This window comes from Panthera onca, chromosome D2, assembly GCF_046562875.1.
Source record: "Panthera onca isolate mPanOnc1 chromosome D2, mPanOnc1 haplotype 2, whole genome shotgun sequence".
Classification (NCBI taxonomy): Eukaryota; Metazoa; Chordata; class Mammalia; order Carnivora; family Felidae; genus Panthera; species Panthera onca.
In genome coordinates, this window is record NC_138349.1 from 4,785,308 (window position 1) to 4,809,312 (window position 24,005).

General features: G+C 51.1%; 1 protein-coding gene across 4 annotated transcripts in view; it reads right to left on the minus strand.

Moving 5' to 3' along the window:
* PTPRE (protein tyrosine phosphatase receptor type E) overlaps positions 1–24,005 on the minus strand; it is a 162,586-nt gene that overhangs the window by 119,324 nt on the left and 19,257 nt on the right. The window contains exons 1-2 of one of the 4 annotated variants that reach the window (XM_081790436.1): positions 9,792–9,899; positions 6,573–6,779 (exon numbers count right to left, since the gene is read on the minus strand). The exons of 2 other annotated variants lie outside the window; for them this stretch is intronic. The gene's annotated coding sequence lies outside the window, so the exon portion shown is untranslated. Of the gene's footprint in view, positions 1–6,572; positions 6,780–9,791; positions 9,900–24,005 lie in introns of those variants that run through there. One more of the 4 variants, XM_060641199.3, reaches the window with a different exon arrangement.

Below are 24,005 nucleotides of genomic sequence, written 5' to 3' on the forward strand. Positions count from 1 at the left end.
CATCCCAGTCTCCTCCCGCTGGTTGTGGGCCCGCTGGGAACCCGCCTTTCCCGACCAGCTCTGGTCTCCGCTCTGGTCCCTTTTGTCTGCGTTCAGTTTAAAGGCCCTCCCTCAAGCCCTCAACGCAAGCCTGGTACGTGATCCGTGTGCGATGGGAGCACTCCTACAGCAGTACCCCAAATCCATTCCACGCCTCAGGCCTTGGCCCGTTGCTACCTTTTAAGATCGGACCGTGCCACGACCTTGCTCTAAAACATTCTGTGGATCCCCACTGACGTCTCAAGACACCAGGCTGGCGAACTACTTTTCCAAACCACGGCCGACTCATCGCTGTGTTTGCCCTCCACTGACCTGAAACCAAAATGAGCTGCACACCTTGTCTTTCGCTGGTGGCAGCTACCTGTGATCCCAGAAGGAGCGTGGGCAGTGGCCTGGCACAAATTTACGGGGGGGTGGGGAACGCAGCGGGGAGGACAGGGTGCCCGATGGCTCTCTAGTGTAAAGCTGTGAGGGCCTCGGGTGGGCGGTGAAGACGAGGGCTTCACCCGCTCTAGCTGGCCGGGTAAAGGGAACGCACAACCGAGGGCGCTTTCTCGGCCTGGACCTGTTACATGGGCAGCATAGACTCTCCCAGAGGCTTGGCCCCAGAGTCAGACTACAGGGAAAAAAAAATCAACCCTCTTAATAACTAGCATCGTTAGTGTCCAGGAGACAATGATGTGAGCGACCAGAGGGCTCCTTGGGGTCAGGGTTTCGTTCCTCCTTCCCTTACAAAATGTGACGAGCCTTAACCCTGGGCACAGCTCCCTACCTGGCTGGGCACTGGAGCAGGTCGGGGCCCTGAAGATGCAACTGTTTGCTCGGCCTCAGGGCCCCCGGTGCTGGGAGACCTAACACAGTCCCCACACCCCATGGGCGCCGGCCTGCGGGCAGGTGCAGGACGCCGTATCGGGGGCCGCCTCCCCCGAATTAGGGGCTGGCGCCACGGGCCGGGATGGCCAGACTGCCCACGACCCCTGCGCCCCAGCAAAGAGGAAGGACCGGACGTTTACCCTGTTTCCCTGTTGTTACGTAGAACTTCAAGAATAAAAGAGATAATGCATGCTTGTTGTTGAATGAAATGAAAACGACCCAATAATTCCTGAAGGACAATCGAAAGTCTCTGTGCCACCTCCCAGAACGAGCATCTCCCCAGCGACTGCATGGGAAGTGTCACACAGGGCGCGTCTCACATCATCTTTCTCCACTCGTTCATCCGCTCATTCATTCACTCGCCCACTCATTCATTCATTCCGCGGCAACCTGCCAGGTCCCCACGGCACGCCTGGCCCTGCCGTGCCTGGACCAGAGTGTGCATACATTCACGGCCACCAAGGGCAGTGACGCTAGGAGGGGACAGACGGTTAGAGACGCTAGGAGGGGAGAGAGAGTCGCACAGCGGTAAGGATGCCAGTCCCAGGGGCCGTGCGCTCTCGCCGAGAGAGCACGTGACAGATAGCACAGAGCACGAAGGGGCGCCCCCCTTGGTCTCCGCACCATGTGCTGGCTTGAGGTCATTGTCAGGAGCCAGGGGGGCCCCACACCCCATCCCTGGGGTGTTGACCAGCCCCCAGTCCACGGTTGGCCTTTACCAAGCAGCCCCCCTCCTAAATACAACCCCTGCCACACAGAGAGGCCTCTGAGGAAGTATTCTCAGTCCCCCCACCCCGGGTGCGCTACGAACGCCCCAACAAGCCGAGCGCTGTTCTCCTCTTACCTCCCGCCTGCCCGGCTCCAAAAAGGGGAGGCTGTCACCAGGAATGCCACGAAGCGGCTACGCTCCAGCTGGGGTGTTTCACTGAATGTCTAATCGCTCGCATTTGTGCGAGCTGAAAAAAGCACTTATGCGCCCCAGAGAAGGCCGCACACACACACTGGGCACGTGCAGGATAAGCAGAGACGCCTCCGAACCCCCGCTCGGCCTGGAGGAGCCGATTCGTTGGCATCGTCTGAATGCACACCCCCAGCAGAGAGGAGAGCTGGGAGAGCCACGGGCTTCTGTAGAAGGAAAAGTCACGTGTGGGGGCTAACGGAGCCGAGGGGTCACACATTCGGGCGAGGCGCGGGTGACGGCAAACTCACGCGTGTGTGGGTTAGGGTTCCAGAGATGATCTGGACCCACTGCAGGCTCCAGGCAGACAAAGTCACGGTGTGTGCGTGTGCGTGCGCTCCCAGGGGCTCAGGGTCAGAGGTGACCCAGTGAAGCCGGGGCTGAGACCAGACCCCCACGAGACAGAACTTCTGGACGTGGATGCAGAGGAGCCAGAAAGAACCCCAGGGGGCCCAGTGGGTGAGGGAAAGAAGGCACGCCAAGGCCCAAGGTCAGGAAAAGTTGATAAAGGACCATTTATTTATTTATTTATTTATTTAATTTGTTTTATAAAGATTTTTTTTCTTAACGTTTATTTCTTATTGAGAGACAGAGCATGAGCAGGGGAGGGGCAGAGAGAGGAGGAGACACAGAATCCGAAGCAGGCTCTAGGCTCCGAGCCCCACGCGGGGCTCGAACTCACAGACCACAAGATCATGACCCGAGCCGAAGTCGGACGCTCCACCGACGGAGCCACCCAGGCACCCCTAAAAAGGACCTTTTAAAGGAGCAGATAAGAAATCTTGGCCCTCAGTTAGAGGAGGCTTTCCTCACTGTTCCTTTCTCTTGAACTACTCCCTCCCTGGAATCCATCCCAGCATTGGCTTATGAGGTGTTTGCTCCGTGTGGGGCACGGTGTAGACGCTGTGGACCGACTGGAGGAAGGCCCACGCTCCTGGGTACATCCCACTTTGCCCTCAGAGTCCACTTCAGAAACCGCCATCTGACTGTGTAGTGACAGGCATCCAAATCCCCAGACGCCAGGATGCAGGACTGGACGAGTCAACACGGTCAAGACATCAATTCTTCCCAACGTGATCTACAAATTCAACGCAATTACAATCAAGATCCCAGCAAGCTATTTTGTGGATAGTGACAAACTCATGCTACCATTTGTGCAAAGGGGCAAAAGACCCAGAGTAAACAACACGATACTGAAGGAGAACAAGGTTGAAGGACAGGCCCTACCGGGTTCAAGCCTCACCATGAAGCCACAGTCATCAAGACAGTGTGGTGTGGGCACAAATATTAACAAATCGGTCAATGGAACAGGACAGAGAGCCCCAAAATAGACCCACATAAATACAGTCAACTGATCTTTGACAAAGGAACAAAACCAAAACAATGGAGGAAAGACGGTCTCTTCAACAGGTCACGCTTAAGCAACTGGACGCCCCCTTGCAAAAAAAAATGAACGTAGACACAGACCTTAAGTCCTTCATAAAACTTAGCTCAATATGGGTCACAGACCTAAATGCAAAACTGAAAACTATAAAACCCCTGGGAGATCACATAGGAGAAAACCTAGATGCCCTTGGGTGTGGCGATGCCTTTCTAGATGCACCATCAAAGGCACGGTCTGTGAAAGAAAGAACTGGTAAGCCGAACTTCGTGAAAATTAAATATTTCTGCTCTGCAAAAGGCAATGTCAAGAGAATGAGAAGATAAGCCACAGACTGGGAGAAAAACATTTGCAAAAGACACATCTGATAAAAGACTGTTACCAACAATACACAAAAAAACTCTCAAAACTCAACAAGACAATAAACAACTTGATTAAAAAACAGGCAGGGGCACCTGGGTGGCACAGTCTGTTAAGTGTCTGACTCTTTTCTTTTTTTAATTTTTAATTTTTTTTTTTTTGAGAGAGAGAGAGAGAGAGAGAGAGAGAGAGAGACAGAGACAGACAGGGCATGAGCAGGGGAGGGGCAGAGAGAGAGGGAGACACAGAAACTGAAGCAGGCTCCAGGCCCTAAACTGTCAGTACCGAGCCCAATGCAGGGCTCGAACTCACAAACTGAGAGATCATGATGAAGTCTGACGCTTAACTGCAAACGCTTAGCCACCCAAGAGCCCCGAGTGTCTGACTCTTGATTTCATCTTGGGTCATGATCTCACGGTTCATGTGTTCGAGCCCCATGTTGGGCTCCATGCTGATAGTGAGGATCCTCCTTGGGATTCTCTCTCTTTCTCTCTTTCTCTCTCTCTCTCTCTCCCTCTCCCCACCCCTCTCTGTCTCTCTCAAAATAAATAAACTTAAAATAAAAATAATAACTTCCAATCCTTAAAGAAAATGAGCAAAAGACCCAAATGGCCACGCCCTGAGGAAGTATACAGGTGACAGATCAGCAGGAGAGAAGACGGTGCACACAGATGTCATCAGGCAAATGCAAATTAAAATGGAGAGATCTCACCACCCACCCGGTACAAGGGCCCAAATCCAGAACACTGACAACACCAAATGCTGGCAAGGATGTGAGGCAACAGACACTTCCGTTCGTTGCTGCGAATGCAAAACGGTGCAGCCACTTTGCAAGACGGTCTGACATTTTCTCACAGAAACCGTAATTTTATCATACGATCCAGGAATCGCGCTCCTTGGCGTTTACCGCAGTGAGTCGAAAACGTAACGCTGACACGGACAACTGCATACGAATGTTTATCCATAATTTTGCCAAAACATCGAAGCAACCAAGAAGCCCTCTGCTAGGGGGATGGATGAGTAAACTGCGAGGCGTCCAGACAATGAACTGTCATCCAGCACTAAACCCAAGTGGGGTACTACCAAGCCAAGACGCGAAGGACCCCACGCCCGTGCCGAGCGAAAGAAGCCAATTTGAAAAGGCTACATACGTGTACGATTCCAACTACATAACGTTCTGGCAAACGTTAATGAAGACAGAAGTCAAAGGCAAAGCCATGAAGACAGTGAAAAAATATTAGCGGTTGCCAGAGATGAGGAGAGAGGGAGGGATGAATCGGTGGCCCACAGGGGATTTTTAGGGCAGTGGGACTATTCTGCAGGACGCTAAAATGATGGATACGTGTCATGTGCATTTGTCAAAATCCACAGAATGGATGTCATCAAGAGTGAACCCTAATGTAAACCATGGACTTGGAGACGTAATGGGGTGTCTGTGTGCCTCTCTGGTGCCAGACGTTGATAGAAGACTTGTGTGTGTGGAGTAGGGGGTACATAAGAAATCTCTTCACTTTCCACTCGATTTTGCTGTGAAAGCGAAACTTCCCTAAAAAATAAAGTCTACTAAAAAAGAGGCGATGGGGGGGCGGTGCATGTTCTCAAACTCTCTGTTGGTGTCCTGAGTCTACCTTCATCCTCCTGGGCTCAAAAGGCACGGTCTCCTGGCCTTCCAGGATAAAACCCAGACCCTTGGGCATGACCATTCCCCTGAACTCCAGGGACCCGCCGTCACCATGTTTCTGCCAATCCTGGTTTGGAGGTCAGGCCGATTCAGTTTACTAAATTTTCGAAGTCAGGTGCTTTTCCTGAACACGTGCGCTGTTGTACAAATACGTGATGACCCACTCTGTGTCTCTGCACACCTTTGTTCTTGAACACATAACCGCATGTTCTGAGTGATCTACGTGGTAACTTGCAACGTGTCTCAGCACGTCGTTCGCCGTGCCCACGATTCTCGACAGCCGAGTGCGCGCAGATGTAAACTCTGGGGACACGACACGCACGAGGCATCTTGCTCATCCCACTGATTAACGAATCGCAGAAATCCCACCCTGTTGGCCCTTATAGATCTGAAGCATGCCTCTGATGGGCTGCAGATCGTTCCATGACCCGTAAGTGGAACCAATCTTTTTTCAAACTTTCCGTCTTGATGGGTCCTCATTTTTTTTTTTTTTTTTTTTTTTGCCACAATCAACATCTCCATGCATATGTCCTTTATTTACTGGCCCTGGAATGAAGGCAAAGTCTGAATTCTCCTCTCCCTCCTCCCAGGGCCCTGAGCAGCATCAGCCACGTAGTAGGTGATCAATATCAGCTGAATGGTAAATGCATGGACGGCCATTCTCCTTCCGTGTATTTTAATGCACGTTTTCTCTTTGTGCTTCGGCCTTGGTGCAGTCTCCAATTAAGTAAATACATTAATTTATTTAATCACTGAATTAAGTAAATACATATATTTATTTTAATTTTTTAAAAAATCTTTATTTCTGAGAGAGAGAGAGAAAGAGAGAGAGAGAGAGAGAGAGGGAGAGGGAGAGGGAGAGAGAAAGAGAACATGAGTGTGGGAGGGGCAGAGAGAGAGGGAGATACCGAATCCGAAGCAGGCTCCAGGCTCTGAGCTGTCAGCACAGAGCCCTACGCGGGGCTCGAACTCACAGACCGTGAGATCATGACCTGAGCCAAAGTCGGATGCTCCACCAACTGAGCCACCCAGATGCCCCCATATATTTATTTTCAATCACTTGAGGGTTTCAGTGCATCTTATGTATTTATCCTTTAGTGTAAATATAAAATCATTTAGAAGGAAAACTATCATTTTCTTTATAGCACCACAGTTGGTCCCAGGGACACATTTCCCAACATAGAACACCAGCAACATTACCACATCTTGGGGATGGAATATTGAGAAAATGGAAATGTCTTTGAGGCAAGATAAGGAAAGTGTGGGAAGTGAAGCCTTACATTGTGGGTTTGCTCAGAACGCTCTGGGCTCGTGGAATGTCTCTAGCTGGAGTCTGACAGAAGCCCTCCACGAACGGCAAACTCCTTCATTTTGAAGGTCGGTCGGGGACCCCATCAGTCGTCTGTGACTGTCTCAGATGAGCGAGGGGAGTGAGCATATTTCTGGAGCGATGGTAAGGAAGAAGAAGGTCCCTCTTTCTTCTGTTCCTGCAGGAGAATTAATCACCTTGGTTCCCCTTCCCAAGCAGGTTGTTGAGGGACCCATTCTCCTTCCTGAGTCTGAAGGGGGAAGCCATCTTCCCGCGCCCTTCGCCCAGCCTCCCTGGTTCTGCTACGTTCCTCGCAGGTCTATCTTGGGCCACCTCACCACAGGGTGATGCCTCACCACTCACTGAGGCCTCTCAGAAACCTGTGGGAAGCGCCACAGGGGACACTCTGTGGAGTCACGCTAGGTCGCGAGCAAACACCCCACAGAGGTGATCTATCACCTTCTCTTCCTCAACTACAAGGAGGACCAGGAGAGAGCCCAACAATGGCAAGCATCTCCCAGGGGTCAGCTAGAGGCGAGACACAGAACGCGCTTCTGTGTTCATGTACCTCAGAGCCAGAGGTGCGGACGCGGTGGGGATGACTAATCCTGGGAAGGAAACGCATCACTGGCTGGAAAACAAAATGGCTCCTGGCCCCCACCCCTTGGAGCTTTGAGAAAAAGAAAGCCCTGCTCAGCGCAGGGCTCCTTGGCCTCTGTGACTCTCACTCTCCTTGGCCTCTGTGACTCTCCTGGGGACACATGACCTACTTCCCCGAGGACATGTTGTAATAGTGAGTCTGGTTGATTGCCAAGCCCTGTTCTCACGGGGGAAGGCAACACACAGTCTGTCCACATCAGCTTCCTTTGCAACAAGGGTGACATTCAGTGTTTGTGACACTTGTCATGAGAAAGGGGTTCCTCAAACAAGAGCCTGGAGCTATGAGACACACAGGTGCCCCGGGAGAAGGAGCCCGAAGTCTGGCTGGCACTTTGCCTTGGGCTTGAGATGCTGCCCAGACACGGAGACCTCTTCCCCACAGCCAGTTTGTTCTGGAAGCTTCTCCACATTGACCTGCCAGTTCCTCAAGTCTCCCTGCCGTGCCCCATGTCACAGGAGTGACACAGCTCTTCAGAGACTGTCCAATCCCAGCTCCATGTTTACCAGTCAGACCAACAGCCTAAATCCGAACCACGAACCAGCGCTGAGCTAAGTTCTGGGGTTGCAGGGAAGGGGCGGGGCCTGCCCTCGGCTCCAGCGGAGGAAGCGTCTTGCAGACAGATGGGTGCCACCAAGGGTCACAGGCACTGTGACTGACGGGATAATCCCTCCCTCTTCCCAAACGTGACCCACTTTCCGTCCCCTACCCTGACGGAAGGTGCTGCCATTCCCCCAGCTGCCTAATCAACTAGGGGTCATCCTCGGGCATTTCCTCTTGTACCCCAAATATCTAGGTCGCTGTTTCCTGAGAACGGTGTTCTTTAAAACTTCGTGGAATTCACCCACTTTCTTTATTCTATTGTCACTCACCTAATTTCAAGGCACTACAATCTCTTCCTGCAGCTGCCTTCCAAACGGTCCCTTTGCATCCAGTCTTGCACTTTCACCAGCCCATTTTCCACATGAAATCAGAGCGATCTTTCAGGCACACAGATCCATTTGTCACCCTCCTCCTTCAACTCTTTCAATGGCTTTCCACACTATGCTCAACTCCTTATAAGGCCTTCGTGGCCTGATCTTTGCTTACTTTTCTAGCTTCATCAACCTAGGCATCCATGGGTAGGTCACCCCCCGCCCCACTCAGCCTCCCATCCATCCACCCACCCATCCACCCACCTTTCCATTCGCCCACCTATCCTTCCACCTATCCATCCCCCAACCCATCCACCCATCCAGTCAATACTTCCCGCCTACCTTCCAGAGTTGCCCATCTGGCCTTGACCCACCAAGTTGTCACTCTGACCCCATGGCTCTGGTCTTACTTTAATCCCCAGTCCCGCTTTATCCTTCAGTCTGTTCCTGGATCCTCATCATACCCTCTGCACAGAAACTTACCCTGCAACTCAGGCTTTCTGGCAGCGGGGCCCCAAATTACTGCCGCCCCCCACCCTGCCCCTGGGGCTGACACGTTTGCCCGAAGGGAGCACTTCACCTGCTCTTGGGGTCCACAGGGCCGAGCTCCCCAACTGTTGTGGCAACCCCGTTACTCCTCGTTAGACTACGCAACCCAATACCAAAGGGAAACTACTCCCTCCTTCTGTCCCAAAGTCTGCAGCCAGGTCAGAGTCCCCCGGCCACCCCTCCCCGCCCACCAACACCACACACACACACCCCAGCCAACACTGCCCAGCCCACTGAGGAGGCCCAGCCCCGGGCATGGTTCCTCCCCGTCCACCTGTCTAATCTGGGACTGGAGAATGTGAGCGACTCTGTGGCAGGCAGGAGGCCACAGGCTGTCCCCAGCTACCCTTCCGTGAGACCAGGAAACTCAGGAATTGAAGAGCCCCAGAGGAATCTCTGACACCCTGCATGCCGGGGAAAAGGACCAGCAAGTCTTCTTCCTCAATACAGAGGTCACAGAGGGGCAGGGGGAATATTTTGAAATCATCCTGATACGGTCCAGAGTTTGAAAGATGAACGTAGACCGCTGGCGATTCAGAAAAACATACGTTTTCAGAAGTTAATAGAGACACAAGCACGTTTTGCTCTAAACTACACTCGTAGCGATGGTTTCCTTAAATACCCTTCTCAAGTTTACAGAATCCTATTGTTTTCCTTAGGACAGGATGCGGTGATGCCTGGCGGGTCAACAAGAGAAGGATAAAATTACGTAAAAATGGCTGTGGTTTCTGTTAGACAGACGAGATAGAGAGATAAGTCACCGGGTATCCTGGCCTGCGTGATAAGACAGTACTTCCGGGTCTCAAAGGTGTCTTGGCCTGCGATCACAGATGCAGTCCTCAGGTTCCTGCTCTTGTAGGACTGTTTAAGTTGTGGGGAAACCTACAGCACATAAAACTTGCCAGTTTCGTGCCTGTGTGAGTGTAGGGTCCAGTGGCCCTCTATCCTGCTCCCAGAAGGAAACTCTGCACCTAGATGAAATCAAACAACGACTCCCCCACCCCCCTCTCCCGCCTCCGCGACCTCTGTTCTACTTCCTGTCTCTGGGGACTTGACTACTTCTAGGTACCTCTTGTGAGTCGAATCATCCAGTATTTGTCCCCCTGCGACAGGCTGATGTCACTCAGCATCACGTCCTCCGGGTTCACCCATGTGCAGCACATGTCAGCATCGCCTTATTCTTTTTTTTTTTTTTTTTTTTTTTTTATTTTTGGGACAGAGAGAGACAGAGCATGAACGGGGGAGGGGCAGAGAGAGAGGGAGACACAGAATCGGAAACAGGCTCCAGGCTCCGAGCCATCAGCCCAGAGCCTGACGCGGGGCTCGAACTCACGGACCGCGAGATCGTGACCTGGCTGAAGTCGGACGCTTAACCGACTGCGCCACCCAGGCGCCCCAGCATCGCCTTATTCTTTAAGACCGAATGATACTGCATTGTTTGGATGGACCACGTCGTGTTGTTCCATTCATCTGCTGGCGGGCACTTTGCACGATGTGGTTTTTCGATCTAAACTGAATTCGATCAAACGGACCTATCAAGGGCATAGGCTCGCGAGCTGATTGGCTTTTCTAAACCAAGGATGTGGTACAACTTAAAGAAAAAGTTTCGTTTTCTAAAATTCCATTTCAGAGAGGCAGGAGCACCGCACCTTAACCCTGACTTCTTCATTTCCTCAATATCCTGTCATTGCTAATGACTTTTCACAGCCTCGGATCGCTGGCAGGTAGAGCAGGGTTCCTCGGTCCCCCTTGCTTAAAATATCTCCCTGGGAGTCAAGACTCTCTTTCCATTCGCACTCATCCTCATTACTTCTGACATGGTGATCGCGAGCTTCCTGGCACGTCAAACGGCCCATCTACACGCTCTTGATTGGACTGCGGGAAAATTGGCCTGCATTTGGGGCGATGCTGACCTATTTTTTCCCTGTGAGATATTATAAAAAGACACGCAGCTTTGCAGAGAAGCACTGACATTCTGCCTTTTTTCTTTGCCTTTTTCCCCACTGGTGACACAACCTGGGATGTGTTGATGAGACCAGTGTGTTTCCACGTACTCGCCATGGCTCTGCCCTCGGCCCGGAGGAAGGACTGGGCTGTCCCATGCCTCACCTCCTCCCTACTCTGCAGATCACCTGGCTACAGGTGAAGGGCTCCGGGGCCAGAGTCCATGAACCAAGGGAGCCTAGACATAAAGACGGAGCCTTCAGGTGCACCCGTGGGGACTTGGCTCACGTAGTTCTGGCAAGACGGAGAAGGTGGCGCTGTGTGGCATTGGAAATGGAGAGCTCTTGGAAGTCAAGAAACGAACCGAGATGCATCAGTTGGGGTGGAAAGCTGCCTGCCCGGAGACCAAAGGCAACGAGAAACATACCCTCTTTAGCCCTTCTGGTGTAAAAAAGAATGTACTTCAGTCATCCACATTTTTTAATTGTAGCATTTCCCAACCCAGTCTAGATGTCCGGTTTCTCTCGAACAATCCGAAGGCTTGCCCACCGGGGCTGCGCTCCGGGCACGGACGAAGGCCGATTCGGAGCAGCAGCGCCCCCTGTGGCCACGGCAGGTACTGCTTCTCCTAGCTGAGGCCTGCGGGGCTCTCCCGGTCCCTGGACGTCGCCTGCCTGGCATCTGTGTTTGTGACTCCCCCGGGGCTGCGGTGCCAGTGCACGGAGCAGAATGGGCACTCGGCAGGCATGTGTTGTTCCCACGACTGCTGCCGGGCAGCCGTCCAAGAATCCCCAGACGGAGGTGGAGGAGGAGGAAGGTGCTAGCTGGAAAGAAGGTGGAATCTGAAGTTCTTGATTTTATCATCTGCAGACCTTCGAGACCGGAGCACCCCTCCACAACCTAGGGCAAGCCCCGCCTTTTCAGTGGCACTGGCCTTGGCCTCTCAAACACGAGAGCCTTGCCTTCGCCAGCGTGGTGCCTCCCCCTGGCTCCACCTTCTGCTTACGTGGGAAGGGCTTCGTTCGTTCATTCCCGAGCACACACTGATGCCCCTGTGAGCGCCGGGGGCCGCCGGGCCCAACAGCCCAGGGAAGAGGGCGCAGACTCTGAGGCGCACGGAGAAGGGCCCCAGAGAAGGAGAAGTGGCCCAGTGACGGAGAAGGGGCGTCAGCTCGTACTCCCTCCTCCCGGCCGGAGGTATAGCAAGACTCACTGAAGGAGGGAATGTCCTGGGTGCAGGGGGAGCACTGCTCCGTGGGAGAGGGAGGAAGTCCCTGAGGGCTTCCTGGAGGAAGGAACGAGGTGCTACTTGAGCAAAGACTTGGATGAGGGGTGCGTGTAGCAGGGACGTGCCAGGCTGCGCGAGCAGCATGGCGAGCAGGTGTGGTTCACCAGCAGGGGTGTGAGCAGAGCACCTCTGGAGGACAGCAGGACGGGAGGCATCAGAGGTAAGCTGGGATCTGGTAGGGGCCTGTGTTCTAGGCTGAGCAGGAAGAACTCTTGCATGAACACAACAAGGAGCTTCCAAGGCATTCAATCAAGGAGGCACCCAAGGCAGGACAGGATTGTCAGAAAGATATTCTGAGGGCAGGTGTATAGAATGGACCAGAACCACAGATGGGCTGGATTGTCAACCCACAGGTGGCCTGCCTCCAGCTGCCTGTCCTTGGGGACCCATCCCTCCCCTCTGCTCATCTGGGCCCTGCCTGCACCCCGGTGTGTGGAATACGTCCCCTTGGGGTTGCTCGTTCACTTCCCATTGTATCTGCCCTTCCCCCCGGACTGGAATCCCAGGGAAGACCGAGCCACGTTTTCTCTCTCCACGCATCCCCCTGCCACCACCCCACATGGCGATGTGGTGGCCTGCACCCAGCTGACCCTTCTAAAATGTGTGCTGCAATCGCTTACAGTAACAAAGAATCCTGTGTTTGGGCCTCCGGCTTGTTTTTTTTCCGGAATAACTAGACCTACAACGCGAGAATCCTGTTTGGAGACGGCAAAATGAATGCATCTTCCAAAGACAAAACTTAACGTTGTTCTGGATGCTCACCGTAGGAAAATAAGAAGTTTAAAAATTTTTTAAAATGATGAAGGAATCCAAAAACGATCCTCGGAAGATTTCTGCAATCAACGGAACGATTGCCAGTACGGGGGGGAACGTCCTAAAGTCCTATTTTACTAAAAAAGCTATAATGTGAACCACAAACAAATGATTTCTCTTGCTGAAACATCTGGAGAGACATTTCACTGGAATGTTATGCTATTTAAAGATAATGAATGATGGGATTGGTTCATAGCCTTTGTTCAGAAAGGCATTCATAAAATTGTGTTCCAAGAGAGGGAAGGAAGCATTTCTCTGCAGCAGCAGCTTTTACTTTTTGGGGTCCTCCAGTTCTTTCTGGAAGATCTGAAACACAACGTCCTAATTCACTCCGGTGAGTTAGCGCCCTGGAATCTTCAGGTCCGGGGGCCGGGGTTGGAGAGGAGAGATTTGGGGCCAGAGGATGGAGATGTTGCCTTCTGGCTCCGTGTCTGTTTTTCTAATTCCAAATAGCTACGCCAACCATCACCCTAATGTACAACGCAGTACAAGTATAGACATTATATACACAGTGGAGTCTCATTCGGCTTTTCAGAAGAAGGAAACCCTTCCACTTGTAACAATATGGATGGGCCTGGAGGCCATTCTCTTGAGTGAACTAAGCCAGACACAGAAAGACAGATACTGCATGATCTCACTTAAACGTGGCATTTTAAAACGTCAAACGCACAGGGGCAAAGAGTAGAATGGGGGTAGCCAGGGGCAGGGACGATGGGGAAAAGGGAGATGCTGCTCGAAAGGCACAAAGTCTCCGTTATAGGACCAGTAAGTTCCGGGGATCTAATGCCCTGCATGGTGACAACAGCTTATCACACTGCACTGGAGAGGCGCCTGGGGGGGGCTCAGTCGGTCGAGTGTCCGACTCTTGATTTCTGCTCAGGTCACGCTCTCACTGTCGTTGGCTCAAGCCCCGCGTTGGTCTTCACACGGGTGTGGAGGCTGGTTAAGATTCTCTCTTTCTAGGGGCGCCCGGGTGGCTCAGTTGGTTAAACTTCCGACTTCGGCTCAGGTCACGATCTCACGGTTCGTGGGTTCGAGCCCCACGTCGGGCTGTGTGCTGACAGCTCGGAGCCTGGAGCCGGCTTTGGATTCTGTGTGTGTGTGTGTGTCTCTCTGCCCCTGCCATGCTCACGCTGTCTCTCTCTCTTTCTCTCACAAATAAAACATTTGAAAAATTTAAAAAAAGATTCTCTTTCTTTCCCTCTGCTCCTCTCCCCTGCTCCCCGACCCCACCAAAAAAAATAAAAATAAATAATATAATGCCGCACCATATACTTGAAACTTGCCAAGAGTGTGGATCTTAAGTATTCTCGGCACACGCACACATAAAGGTGAGGTGACAGTTGTGATGAGCAGCTTGATTGTGTCATCATTTCATAATTCATAAGTGTATCGTGGCCTCACTGAGTAGCCCTCAACCATATGCAAGAAAAGTAACATCAATTCTAAAAATAGTTTGGATTGAAGAAAATACAAACTGACTGTTCTAAAAATGTCTGTTTAAACAACAAATTGAGTCAGGGCTGAACAGTACTCTGTAATTAAGACCAGGAGCACCCCAGCAGCCTGGTACAGGACCCCTCACTGAGGGGCTGCTGTGCCGCCTTGTTCACAATGATTATCTCATTTAGCAGGGGTGGGGTTTTTTTGTGAATTTCTGTAACAGTAACTAAACAGAGTCTTCAACAGAAAAGCGATTTTGCACACAAGTAATGGCAGGACATGGGGAGCGTGCCGGTTTCCTGACGTTACATTTTTTTAACATTTGTTTATTTATTTTGAGAGAGAGAGAGAGAGAGAGAGAGGAGGGGGAGAAAGAGAATCCCAAGCAGGCTCCGTGCTGTCAGCAGAGAGCCCGACGTGGGGCTCAAACTCACGAGCTGTGGGAGCATGACCTGAGCAGAGCCCAAGAGTTGGGCGCTTAACCAACTGAGCCACCCAAGAGCCCCTTTTTCCTTTCTTTAAAAAAATTCTTAAGTTTTTTTCATTTATTGTTTCTGAGAGAGAGACAGACACACAGAGCACAAGCAGGGGAGGGGCAGAGACAGGGTGAGATGCAGAATCCAAAGCAGGCTCCAGGCTCTGAGCTGTCAGCACACAGCCCGACCCGAGGCTCAACCTGACAAACTGTGAGATCATGACCTGAGCCGAAGGCAGATGCTAAACCTACTGAGCCAACCAGGCACCCCTAAAAAACTTTTTAATGTTTATTTATTTTTGAAAGAGAGAAAGAGAGAGAGAGAGAGAGAGAGAGAGAAGGGCCTCCTGACTTTAAACTAGCATTACACCCTACTAGGTTGGTACTCTGAGATATAGGAGAATGAAAGCTTTTTTAAAAACCATATCATATCTCATTAAAAAACACATGAGATAGCATTATCTACTTGAATATTATTCATACATATTTATTAATATGTTTAAGTAAGAGTCACAGGGTTAACACATACACACACACACACACACACACACACACATAAGCAGTTTATTAAAAAGAGTGTAATTCAGGAATCCCCCCTTTTCTCACTACCAAGGTACTGATCCTACTCGAATGAGAAAGGGCCCCAGGACCTCTGTTTTTCATCTGCAAAATGCCATTCCTGGTTTTGGCAACTGCTAGAACCCCTTTCAGCTCAGAGAGTCCGGGATTATAATTGTAAATCACACTCCTGATTTCATTTGGGCAAGTGTAGAGGTGCAAATCACCCGGTTTTCAACGATTCCACAGTGAATGAGCTGTACAGAGTGCTGGAGAGGAATTTTAATCAAATGATTCATGAGAAGGTGCCTTTTTATTTCTTCCTGAGGTGGGGGAAAATGCAGATTTTTAAAAGGGCATTATCACGTGCAGTACAACTCAAGTCACGGATTTAAAACCTCAATCCCCCTAATAAAAATGTTGCGGCCAAGTCACTGGGATCAGTGCCTTCGTTCCTGCATTTTGTTTGTTTTCCAAGTATCGTCAGGAGTAAAAACATCAAGAGTCCTGCCTGCAGCAGAACGTAACGGCCTCTGGACACAGAAGCACGTTCCCGCAGGGACTGTGATCCAGACTTCATTCTCCTGTCAATTCTAACACTGGCCGCCTTCACTGTAGCAAGAATCATTGAAAAGGACGGCAACCACAAACACTTGGTCATCTTTAAACTGAGTTGGCATTAGAGACGCTCGGCTCATTAGCAGCTCGAGTATCAGCGGGGGTAACAGTACGATCGTCCGGTGAGCTGGGATCACGTGGTTCTGGGGAGTCGCACAACACCCACTGGGCTGGCTTTCAGAACCCGTGCTTCAGTAAGGTTACTGACCCGGGCAAGTCCAGGCAGACAGACACACGCATAAACCAGCCACCATTCGTTAAATACCACAAGTGTTGACTCAATGGCTCAAATAATGTCCGATTTCAAAGCCATGCACGCTTACCCAACAGTCTCCACACAAACTTCACTATTGCCTCTGCTGGGCCATGATTGGTGAGGCTCCACACCTTTTTTTTTGTTTTTTCTTATGCCTCTTTATTTTGAGAGAGAGAGAGAGAGAGAGAGAGAGAGAGAGAATCCCAAGCAGGCTCCACACTGCCAGCACAGAGCCCGAAGCAGGGCTCAAACCCACGAACCGTGAGATCATGACTTGAGCCAAAATCAAGAGTCAAACAAACGCCCAGCCGACTGAGCCCCCCCAGACGCCCTCCCCCAAATTTAAATTCTAGCTGGCACACCACATTACGTTAGTTTCAGGGAGGTACACGACCTAGTGATTCAACTTCTCTATACTCTGCTGAGCTCCCCACGATGGAGCCACCACCTGTCGTCCTGCTACGATACCATTGACTCCATTCCCGATGCTGTGCCTTTCATTCCCGGGGCTTATTCATCCCACAACTGAAAGCCTGTGTCTCCCATTTTGCCCTTTAAGCTTAAGGCAGACATCAACCTCTGGGAGGCCTCACACATGGAGAGTCATTTTCAAACGGAAGTGAAAACTGGGGGGGGGGTGCGGCGTTCGGGGGAGTGTGCGGGGCTGGGCTGCCGCTTGGGACGCGGCACCGTGGGCGTGGTTTGCCCCGTGCACAACCTTTTGTCGTGCAAGGAGAACGTGTCCCCGAAGCTGAGACCTGGGACTCAGGGGCCACTGCCGTCTGCACATCAAGGAGGAGGATGAGCAGGGTGGGCAGAGGGAGGACGCACGAGACCGCAGAAGCCATAGGTGTCTGCCTCACGGCCTCAGAAAGCAATTACACGGTTTTGAGGCTCAGTCCACACGACCCACAACAGGAGCTTTTTCCAGGAGCTTCTACCTGGGTGACCGCCTGGGCTCTTAGCAGACCCTGTCTTGGGCCCTGGTGGGAGGCCGCAGCCCTCGGTGGCCCAGCATGACCCTGGAGGGCTGCTGGAAGCTTCTCCAAGGCAGCGTACTTTGCAAAACAGGTCAGAGAAGGTGTCCTTAGGTGGAGATGACTGAAGAAGGGCCCCCCCCCTTTCCCCGGGGCAGAAAGGTGCAGGGCACAGACATCACTCGGGCCGGAAGGGCCTATGTCATCAACAGCTGCCCACAGAGCAGCCGGCTGGGTCTGGACACAGTGAGCATCCGTCATCAGTAGGCAGGAGAAGGAGGGCCCAGGGTATCCTGGCGCAGGCAGGCGGGAGATGATCTCCTGGGCTGCTGTTCGTAACAAAAGCTCCACCCTGCCCGTGGTCAAACCGGGAGCCACCTGCCAGGGGGCCACCCCTGTACGTGGCGGGGGTTGGGGGGAGGCGGGAAGTCTCAGCCACCCGGGCAGAGGAAAGGGGAGGGGAGACCCACACCCTACAGCATTCAGAGGGGCTGCTGGTGGGCCTGGAGACGACACCGTCAGCTGGACGTCCCCGCTGCCAGCCTCTCCATGGAAACCAGAGGAGAGGAGGGCACTCGCAGATGGGAGCCCCAGCCGATTAAAGGGTTCGCAGGCGCCACGGAAGTGCGCGGAGGCAGCAGTGCTGGTGGGGAGGGCGGAACTGGGGGGACGCAGGGTCGGCAGGAAAGCCTCTGTCCGGAGGGGATGTCCTAGCGGGGCCCCAAACACCAGCCCCGCGCTCAGCACTGCCAGCGAGGGGCACGGCGGTCCTCTGCGTAGAGGTCTAAAGGAGGAGGCCGCCTGGGGGTGCAGTCCCCAGGGCCTGGAGGGCCCTCCGAGGCCGTGTCTTAGAGACGGGCCCCACCCGACAGCTAGGGCGGCAGCTCCCCCACTTGTGTGCAGAGCCCCTGCACCCCAGCGCCCCAAACCACCGCAGAGTGCCGGGCCGGGGGGCGGGGACCACGTTGTCCTCCTCCCCCGTGAACGCGCAGGTGGCACAGTGCACAGGTCCCACGGGAGATGGGCTGCGCCACGGCTGAGCCGGGGAAGCGCCAAAGGTCCAGAGTCCGGCGTTTCCGAATAACGCGGTTATCCTTGGGGAGGAATGCAGCATTCTGGGAAACTCCGAGCTCCACAGGGTTAGCCAGGAAGCAAATGAGGCCTGCCCGTCTGGAGAGAGGGCCAGTTGCCATCTGCGGGGGGCACCTCACGTAGTTTCTTGCGGGTGGATTTCAGAGACATGTCCCCAAAGACAAATGTGTGTGACTTTCTCCCCAACGCAAATAAACATTCTAACACTGAAGGACAGGAACATCATCTTCACAGAACAGCACTCACACTCGGGCAGGTGACGGCGAAATAATCAGATGGGGACCAGCGAGCTGAGACTGTGTCTGCAGGAGGGGCTGGAGTGTGGCACCTCCAAAAACCCACCGGCAGCTCTAAGGAAAAGGGGAAGGTGAGGGGCGCCTGGCGGCTCACTCAGTTAGGTATCTGACTTCAGCTCAGGTCATATCTCACAGCTTGAGTTTGAGCCCCGTGTCGGGCTCTGTGCTGACAGCTCAGAGCCTGGAGCCTGCTTCGGATTCTGTGTCTCCCTCTCTCTCTCCTCCTCCCCAACTCACATTCTCTCTCTCTCTCTCTCTCTCTCTCTCTCTCTCATAAAAAAGCCGGGGTCGGGAGGGGAGGCGAGGCTCATCTTTTTTGCTTTTGATTCCAAGATTATCCCTTCATTTCAGAAACCTCATTGCTCTATAATGGTTCCAGAATTTTTCAGAACAAGTGTGAAGAAAGTAAGCTGAGTCCCAACCACTAGTTTCTCTCTCCCTCTTTCCCTCTGTGTGTGTGTGTGTGTGTGTGTGTGTGTGCGCGCGCGCATGTGTGTTTGGTTGTCTAAGTAACCAGTGTCTAGCTCTCCCTAAGTTACAGATTATTTTCTTAGATTATTTTATTCGTTAAATCCTACAAGAAAGATGATCATCCCCACGACAGGAACACAGAGGCTTGGGACCACAGAACTTGCCAAAAATGGCCCAGCTTGGAGGGTGAGGACTGGGGAGACAAGAGACGGAATCCAAACTCTAAGCCTGAGCTTCTGTTCGCCACCACATAGGGTCGATCTGTCTTTCCCGGGCGACAGAGGTTGTCCTGGGCAGCCCCAGGGAGGAAGATAGGACGTGTGTTTAAAATTACTTTCTCTGTTAAAGGCCAGGGAACCTCACATACATTCTTGGTGTCATAATCAAATAGCCTTTTTTTTTTTTTAACATTTATTTATTTTTGAGAGACAGAGTGAGACAGAGCACAAGTAGGGGCGGGGGCGGGGGGGGGGGGGGGCGGACACAGAATCCGAAGCAGGCTCCAGGCTCTGAGCTGTCAGCACAGAGCCCGACACGGGGCTTGAACTCATGGCCCGCGAGATCATGACCCGAGCCGAAGTCAGACGCTCAACCAACTGAACCACCCAGGCGCCCCTCAAATAGCTTCTTAATATTAATTTGTGATGACTCTTGCACAGAAATCCCTAGGAAACCTAAAATATGCTGTACATTTGAGCACGTTTTTATCTCTCGTGCATCTGAATCCTCCCAGAGTTTAACTTGGCTCGTGGTATAAACAATTCCTCGTTTCCATCCAGAATGCGCAGCATGTTGCCATGTTTTCGGGAAGGAGAAAAATCATCTTAATTTATGTAAAGAGAATTCCTAAAGATATGTATAATGGAGTCCGTGAGGCATAAACACCAAATGTGTAAATATCACAGAATTAGCTCAGCACATATTGTCTCAGAAATGGAAACAAATCCCTTTGCTGCAAACAGTCGCTCAGGAGAACCTTGAGTTTTGTTATTTTGCTATTAATGTGCACGTGTAGGGCGCTGATAGGCAGAATTCCGAGCATATCCCCCAAGATTCCCACCCCTCGGCTTTCTCCATCAAACGCTCACCTAGGTGCTGCCGCGAAGGGGCTGTGCAGATGGAATCAGGGTTATGAGGCAGCTCCCCTCGACACAGGGGAACATCCCGGATTGTCGAGTGGCCCAGGGCAGTCCCACGAGCCCTCATGAGCACCAGTGAGAGAGATGTGGCAGCGGGGGGCACGCAGAGACCCAAATAGGAGAGGGCCCCCCAGACGCTGGCCTGACGCTGGAGGACGGGGGCCACGAGCCAAGGAGAGGAGTTGCCGAGACCCGGGGGCCGCCCAGCCGATAGCCAGTGCGGGAACGTGGATCCCACCCAGTGACCTCGGAAGTGACTCATCCCAGAGCCGCCGTCAAGAAGCACAGGGAACCTGCGGATACCCTGATTTCGTCCTGCGAGCCTCTACGCAGGGAACCGGCCAGACGCAGAGGCTGTGTTGGGTGCTGACCTTGGGAACGGGGTGCAAGCCACGGGTATTGCTTTAGGCTGCCACATTTATGGTAATTTGTCACAGCAGCAAGAGGAACCTGATACGGCTGAGTGGGAGAGTGGCCACAAGCACACACGTGTGCAAATGCGCAGACGCGCCTTCCCCACCCTGCTTTCTCTGCAGGCTACGAGCTGAAACCGCCCACGTGAGTTCACAGGACTTGAAACGGACTCAGCGAGAGGCACTTCTTTGTCACCGTTTCACTCTTTGTGCCCATGGAGATCCTCATGTGCCCAGAGGGACGGCCCACAGCTGGAAGGTAAGGAGCTATTTCATATCTCCTACTCCCTACGCCAAAAGCACTTAACATTCGTTTGCATACGCTCAGTGAGCCAAGTATTAAATTTAGGGTATCTACTTATCACTAGCATTCATCCTAAAACAATAATGAACAAATGGCACAGTTCCTCGCCGTGGCATATTTTTATGTGTGTGCCAAACGTGGATTTTCAATATATACATTGCATTTAATTCTCTTGTTCAACTGCTGTTTTCTTTCTGATGGGGAAGAAGAGAATCTTCAGGAAGACCTTTCGTTAAAGTAAAATAATGTAACACAACATTTCTCTGCCTTATATCTTCCCTATATTCCTTCATACAAGAAGTACCAGACGAAACTAATGTATTGGGCATAAATAAGCTTATGGTTCCTGAAAATACTAGGCATTGAAGACTGTATTGAAATTTGACTCATAGATTCGTTTATGACTAAGTCAGAATTTAGCTGTCCACTTAAAAGGGTCCATAAGAGACTTTTTAAAAATATCACAGTCAGATAAAAGGCATTTTTGCCGGGACGTGAGATTCGCTGAGAGGCTGTGACAGAAACACAGAGATCGGGCAGAAAAGATGTTAATCCACGGTGCCATACAGATGGCCCACACACTCACGCTGTTTCCCTGCATTAAGACAGAGCTCTTAATTCAAAATCTGGAACAGGACCATTCTCCTGGAATATGTTGGTTCACATTTTTCCTTCAAATTAAGATTCCTTCCATTTGAGTAAAGAAGCAAAGAGGGCCAAAGAATTTCATAAATAAAAATAGAAGCCGTGCCTTTACCGCTTGCTGAAGAGGAGGGAGGTGTAAGGAAACCCGCCCACACTTGAGAGCGATATCTTGAAAGCGCATTTTATGTACCCGGAACAGAAAGGATGATGGGGGTAGCGGCATGTTCTAGCACGGGCAAGCTGCTACCTTGGAAATGGTGTGTGACAGACTGGGAACCAGGGGATGTTCCACAAGAAGGTGCAAAAGCATCAAGAATAAAGATATTTTAAGGATAATGTGTCTCTCAAGGGCTTTTAACCTTTTTGGTGACGTGGCTCCGTTGGGCCATCTAAGAAAGCTCATTCCCGTAATAATACTTTTAATGACCTGAGAGAAAATACATAGGACTAACAACGTAACTTTGTAAATGGATGAAAGGTTTAAACAGACGCTACCAAAGTTGTATTCTGGGCACATAAGCACATGAACAGACGCTCAACACCACTGGTCACTGGGGACACGCAAATTAAAACTGCGGTGAGATCCCACAGCTCACCTATCATAAAGGCAAAGCATTTTTAAAGGAAAAAATTGACACTATCAAATGCTGGCAAGGGTGCAGATTAAGGGGAACATTCACACTCTGGAGGTGGGAACACAAACGGTGACACCCACCGTGGAAACCAGTCTGGAAGTGTGTTATGAAATTAAACATACGCGACGTGCAATCCAGCAATCCCATCATACTTACTTCTCCCAAGTGAACTGGAAACCTAGTTTCACACAGAAACTTATGTGCACAGGTCGTAACCATTTGATTCCTAAGTGCCCCAAACTGGAACCAGACCGCACGCCCCCCAACTGGGGAAAGACTAAACACACAATGGTCCTTCCATACGACAGAAAATGGGACGAGCCGTGGACTAGAATGATTCTGAAATCCACATGCTACGTGAAAGAAGGCAGACTCAATAGGCTACATCCTGTAGGAGTCCGAGTATATGACATTCTTGAAAAGGCAAAACTGTAGGGATGGAGAACAGATCAGTGGTTGCCAGGAGTTAGGGGTGGGGTTGGAGGGTCTCACTTTAAAGACACAATACAGGAGGATTTTTCTTTGCGGGGTGAGGGGGTAGGCAATAACACTTCCGTGCCTTGATCGTAGTGTTGGTGACACAGCTCTGACGTATTTGTCAAAACTCATGGAGCCATCCCAAAAGAAATGACTTCTACCGTGTGGAAATTTGAAAGTCAAATTCTAAGACGAAGTTGTTTCATTGTCTCCCCCATAAAAAACACTTTTTTAAGGTATGAGGAAAATAAAAGTATGAAGGAAGACAATTATATGGAAATAAAGAGGTACATTTTCTCACCATCTAAATTTACAGACCCTCTGAATTCTACCCGAACACTCACAAGAGACCCCATGTTAATAATTTCAGAGCCCAGGGGCGCCTGGGTGGCTCAGTTAGTCAAGCGTCTGACTCTTGATTTCGGCCCAGGTTTGTGAGATCGAGCCCTGTGTCAGACTCTAGGCTGATTCTCCCTCTCTCTCTCTCTCTCTCTCTCTCTCTCTCTCTCAAAATAAGTAAATAAACATTTTAAAAAATTTCAGGGGTGCCTGGGTGGCTTAGTCGGTTAAGCATCCCACTTCAGCTCAGGTCATGATCTCGAGCTTCGTGAGTTCGAGCCCCGGGCCAGGCTCTGTGCTGACAGCTCGAAGCCTGGAGCCTGCTTCAGATTCTGTGTCTCCCTCGCTCTCTGTTCCTCCCCCATTCATACCCTGTCTCTCTTTCTCTGAAAAGTAAACAAACATTAAAAAAAATTTTTTTAATTAAAAAAAAAAAAAAGAAAAAGAATTCCAGAGCCCAGACCAACATACTCGGGAATGTGATAGAGAGAGTCCTGCAAACAGCTGGTGTTCCTGAACTTCCCAAAGGGTACTCCCTGCAGGCCGCAGCCCTCATTTGACCATGCCTGGCAGAAAACCCTGGGGCGCACCTGTCCCAGGGAACCTTTTGGGAAGGTCATGCTAGATTAGCAGGTTCTTGAAGGCCGTGACCATGTGACCTTTCTGTCCCTAGCACCTGGCCTAGAGATTTGATAAATCCCTGTATTTGTTAGACAGATAAAATATCTTTGCTGATTTCTAAAAAGAAATCAATTTTACCTATTTGCCATACAACTGATACTTCCATGTAATTTACTTAACATACTTTATTGCATTAATACTAAGGATTTAGGTAGCAATTTAAACGTATAAAGGGATGTGTAACTTTGTTATTTACACGGCATACACCGTGGAAGAAATTAACCTGAAAAATTACAGTTGACAGAAGCTAATTACATAAGCCACCATGGACAGATGCCAAGGACCTCCTAACTTTATCTTACGATGTATATTAAACTCCTTCCCCCAAACAGAAATGGCTTAACGTTGTAACCTGAAGTGTATACCAACCCAAGGTTTAATTTCGCTTTTAGGATTAAGCAGCACATGTGTAATTTAAA